A 6000-nucleotide genomic window follows, 5' to 3' on the forward strand; every position below is an offset into this window, starting at 1 on the left:
CACATCAAATGCTTGAAATATATGTGCTTTTACATCCCACAATGCTTCATCAACAATGTGTACTCGATCAAAGTTGAAAACATGACATACTTCTTCAAGAAAAAATTTTCTGGTTTTTTTCTCGCTAGAGAACCAGTCAAAGATCTTGCTCTAATTCCTCCAAATCTTGTGCAAATTCAATGTTTAAGAATTCATTGGCTTCATGATATATTTCTCCAGCATATCCTAGAAGGGTTTGATCAAATTCTTCAAGGTGAATGAGAACCATCAATTTTTGTAACTCTCTGGATTGCCTTTTTTTGCATATGTCAGGTACCTTCTGTCATTCAAAATGCTCTATCTCCTTCAATTTTGATCCAAATGCAAAAATTCTTGAACCAAAAGTTTAGCAAATCTTAGGAATTTAATTTTACCAAAGGAATTTTCCCAATTTTCTATAGGCAAAGATTAATGCCTTGATTAGTGAAGCTTTATTTCTGCACAGCACTTCTGTAAACCTATAAATCTTTGCTAATTGAGTTCAATGAGCTTAAATTCATTAAATGAGCTGCTCCAAGTGTTATCCAACCCTCAATCAACCTTTTGCTAAGCCTTCCAAGCTTTAAAGCTCCCAAATTGATGTAGAAATGGGTGTGCTAGGCCAAAAACACCACAATCTATCCAGAATATCCTCATGAAGAAGCGCCACCTGCTCCTGGGGCCTGTAGAGAAGGGGCATCTGCTCATTGACAACATTAGCACCTTAGTAATGACCTAAGATACCTTGTTCTTGAAGGGTTTGGCTCAATTCTTCCTCTAGCTTTTGCAATTGCCTCCACGGGGGGGTATGTTCACTGTTTTGCAGGAGTTCACAAAACCAGAATTTTTTCTTCACATATTACTTGAAATACATCAATTTTTGCCTGCAATGATTGGCTCGTGTGTTGCTAGTACATGTGCCCTTCCAAATACATGAGACCTTCACTTTATTGTTGCTTGCATTTCCCCCAGTACATTTGCCAAAATACATTCACTCACAAGCTTTCCATGAAAGCTTCAAAACTAGAATTTTTCTGCTTTCTTTTGTCAACTTCAATCTTGCCTTTCACTTGCTTTGATTACCTGCAATCCGTAGAGGGTGTCTTGTAGCACTTACCAATGGTCCTTAGCTCTCAGATCTGGTATTCGTGTGTGCTCCACAGCTCTCCCAAGCTCCAATCTTCAATGGAGTTCTTCACCGCAGCTTTGCTTCACAGCTTTTCTTCCTCTTCACTCACTCATAAAACCCTAAAATGAGAGCACCAGGCTCTGATACCATGTAAAGAAACACACACAAGGAAGAGGAGGCAACACACACACAAGCATAGATCCAAACCCAAATGTATATTATCACCATAGCCATAAAGAGAAGCCATAGTCTCACACTCCCACACTCTCACACAAGAGAGAATACACACAATAGTGTTATGTCCACACTAAGAGTAACCCTAACCATAATGTCCACACATGCGGCCAGGGTGTCCAGGCATTATTGCCACACATGTCTAATCTACCAAACCTGCATGATACGACTAGCTATACCATAAATGCTATCTAGCTGTAGTCGGTGAGCTTGATATCTCAACATCTCAAGCTCCTCAATCAAAGGCTCAAGCTACACATCCATGTTTGCCACCTTATACTTTCCTGGTACAAGGAGAGCAAGCATGATATGACCTTTCTTGATTTCCACACATGGAGGGAGGTTGTAATTCACCAATACAATAGGACAAGTAGACCATGATGTGGACATGAAGTCAAATGTGTTAACACCATCCATGCCTAAGCCAAGATGTAAGTGAGGATGCTCATCTTTAAACTCTAGACATTGATGCTCCACATGTTGCCATGCTGGTGAATCATCTACGATCCTCATCATGATGCCATCAGTCGAGCGATGAGTAGCATGCCACATCACATTTAAACATGTGTTGGATGCGAGGAATGATAGGGAAGTGTCTCTAAACTTTTGGGGAACTTTATCTCCTTGCAAATCATCCCTATAGCAACTCTCCCCACATTGTAAACATTGTGTTGCATCTTTATTAACCCCTCTAAATAGCATGAAATCATTGGGACATGCATGCATTTTTGTGTAATCCATACCTAGCACAGAGAGCATTTAACGACACCCATCTCATGAGTTCGGTAATAGATTTTAAGGGGGAAGAATCTACGTGAGAAGCCTACAACATAGAGTAAGAAATCATGTCAAACTATTAGCAAGGAGAGTATATAGAACATGAAATATTTTCCTATTTGTTGAGAGAATAGAATGAGGCAGTCTTACCGAAGAAGACTTGTGACACTTGCATCACTCCATCCATAAGTTGTTTGCAAGTTCAATAGCTCCAAGTTTAATCGTAGTGTGGAGTACAAATATCCCTCATACAAAGGGGTGCTTGCCTTTGTATGCAAGGTTTCCTCCTCTTGTGACATTCGAGCTTGCTCACTATCATCTATGACGTTCAAAGAACTCACGCTGTCCATATGAAGCCTTGCCACCTTCCTCACTCTACCCGATGTCACTGAATGGTGTGGCATGTTACCTAGAACTCTCCTATGGTTCTCCTCCATGTCATCATCCAAACTTGGTCGTGCCACTTCCTCATGAGGACCATATGTCTGGACATCCTCAATTGTTATATGACGTTGCCGTATATACTAGCCCTTGCATCGATCATACACACATTTAATTTTTTCTCTCAACCATGCCTCGGATCCAACTTTCGGCCCTTAGTGATCACTGTCAGACATCTTTAACATCCAGTACTACAAGCATAAAATTACCCAGGGTTTTACTCTAAACAGCGAGACCACAACATCATTTTTTGCTACACAGCAACAAAAAATATGCTGCTCAGTAGTGAAAATTCACTGCTCACTAGGGAAGTTAGCAGCGAAATTTCACTCCTCAGTCTGTGAACTATGACTTCCACCTAAATTGCCACCGACAGGTGTCAATATCTACCTACTTCGCCTATCCTGCACATACATAGCCTATGCCTGCAACCTGAGTATTCCTGCCAACACAACTCATCCCTAAAGGGTTTTACATCAATCAAGTCTCCCTCTCCAAGTTAAGCCCTTTCTTGCTTTCTTCATGGTTTCATGGTCTTGTTCAATCTTTGTCTTCTTCCAAGCTTTCATGGAAAGCTTGGACATAGCTTTATGTGAGCTTTTCTCCCTTCCCCTAGCTTTATGTGAGCTTTTCTCCCTTCCCCTCTCTCTTTTTCTCCCTACCCATCTCTTTCCTCTCCCTTTCTCACAGGCTCTCTCTTCGATGGAGGAGTATGAGAAGAAGGCTCAAAGCACAATCAATAACATGTGTGCCCTAATAAATCAGCATGGAATGCTAGTGAACGCTGTCGAAAATTCCGGACATGGAATCACCTGCCTCTATAGCTGTCCATCCCCAACAGCCTTGGAAAACACCACGAACCTGAGGCACCACCAGCACACTGGCTGGAGCACTTCTCACACAATTCACCACACCACCCACACCAGAAAGACAGCACAAAACAGGGACACCATAGACAAAATAATTACCCAACAACACTTACAGTCTTGTTCCCACGTGTAAACATACACAGCACCATCCACACCATAAAACTTTGGGAAATCCTGTCCCATCTTCACCACACTTCAAACAAACTCAACAACTACACCAACAACAAACACGCTGGCTTGGATTTACTGCCAAGGGAATTCAACCCACGGCCTCACTGCCTGTGGAACTACAACCTTGCGTCTGACAACCAAGCCTCTTCAACCACAAACACATCAACATTTTGACCTGTTATTGCCAAGGATACATTACATCCTCCATCGGCACATGATCCACTGCATCTGCAACAGTCGACCCACCCGTTTCTACACTGCACTCTCTCTCCTGACATCGCCACTAGTCTTCTCTCTGCAGCCTAGCAAACGCAAACCCTCCTCTTTTCGTTGCAGTCGGCACCTCCCCTTCTCTACAAACGACGTGTAGTCGACGCCTTCTCTTGCTTTTTCTTTCGATGTGCCAAAACAGCCACACCTCCAAGTGGTCACTGTCATCAAGAGGCGGCCACCTTCACAACGAACTCCCTCTGCTTCTCTACCTCTGTAGGTGGCCCACTTCACGAATCAGCACCACCCCCTTTACTGTGGCGATTCTGCTCGGGACTAGCCGCCCTGATCTTCAGCAACCAAACTCCCCCTTCCTTGCTACCAGCCACCCGCTAGCTCCCTCAAAACCTTTGCTAAAGTGCTCCCCGACCCAGTCACTGCAGCAGCCACCCTTGCTCGCCCGGCTCTACTCCCTCCTCGTTTTTTGCTTTCGCCACCACCAGCGACCAAAAATTAGAGAAAAAAAACTCTCCCCAAACGTCAACCTTCTCGCCCCTTTCACCCAGTCAGTGGGCGCCCTCTTTGTTGACGTACCCAGCCCACAGCTCTTCGCCAGCCCCGTCGTGACCATCATTCTGGAAGAGCCCACCAACCTGCCCAATTTAGTATCCTTCCTTTTCATCAAATTTCCTTTGCACCACCTTTCTCCTTGCCATGCACACGTCCCTCATCACCTTCCATATTGCTTCCCCTTCCAGAACCATCTCATGCACCATTCAATTAGCATCCCAACAATTAAACGCCCACATGTTCATGCACACTTTTGAATTCAACCTACCAATGCCCACTTTACTTTGGGGACACGCACACATACAAGCAATCGAACGACTCATACCACCTCCAGCAAACCACGCTCCGGACAAACCTGTACAAGCCTACTACCAAGCCATCCACTCTGTACATCTGCCAAGGCATTCCAGGGCAAAGCTTTATACATGCCATGTATCCCATATGTATGGCAAGCCTAAAACACCTTTCAAAATTTTGCCTAACATACTTTGCCAACCCCCCCATCTGCTAGAGCATTTATGCTCAGCAGAAAAAAGATAAAGTCCAATAGCTATCCACCAGGATCAAAAGGAAACAGCTGTAACTCACCATCCCATTTCCCAACATCTGTGAAAAACAATGGCTGCATCACTACATACCAAACGTCCATCATATGTGCCACAAAATCATTTCTGTCCATCATTTGATAAGCATTCACAAACTCTGACCACGCAGCATCACCCTCAAGCCTTCGCTCTTCAAATAAACCATGAAAGAACACTTCACCCACAACAAACCTCCCTGTCTTCAAAACCTATGGCATTGCAATATCTAGCAATACCAGTGAAGGCCAGGTTCTAGCATTCTGACCTTTATGCACACAAAGATCCACATCCTTTCCAACAGCAGTGTCCACAAGCACTTCCAACTCTTGTAAAATAGGCATCTCTTCACAACCATACAACTCAACTGTTTCAAAATCCTTGTCATCCATGGACTTTGTCTTTAGCATTTCAGCAACACGCAAAGAAGCCTTAGTTACACTCTCAACCATATTTGCATCCATGTCCATCTCTGGCTCCTGTTCATCAAGGCTAGCAACTTCCCACATATCATCCTCAAGCACAATACTCACATCACAACACTCTTCATCAGCCCAGTCTACATGCATACCTTTTTGAGTGTTGCCAACCCCCCTAGTATCATCGTCCAAAGACTCCCCATCACATAATGCATCAAATGGAAAAACATCCACATCATTAATCGCAGGTATTAGACCACCATCAAGCTGTCCAAGAAAATCCATGACAATAGGATCTTCCTCCATACTCTCCACATCCGCATTGCAAACCATCTTCACTTCATCACAAGTCTCTACCCCCCATGCTCCTCCCTTGTAGAATCTGGTAAAGAATCATCCTCAAAGCATTCTATATCCAACTCCTCTTCCTCCTATCATCAGCCAATCCCAAGGCATCATCCTCTTTGCTTCCATGTACATGCATGTCATCCAGATCCGAATGTAAATGATCTTCAATAGAGCTTTCCAAATCACTGTCATGCACAGCCATGACGTCCAAATCCAAAGAAGAATCCACAGGC

Source organism: Cibotium barometz, chromosome 64 (genome assembly GCF_041138505.1).
Source record: "Cibotium barometz isolate CiBa-2024 chromosome 64, ASM4113850v1, whole genome shotgun sequence".
Taxonomy (NCBI): Eukaryota; Viridiplantae; Streptophyta; class Polypodiopsida; order Cyatheales; family Cibotiaceae; genus Cibotium; species Cibotium barometz.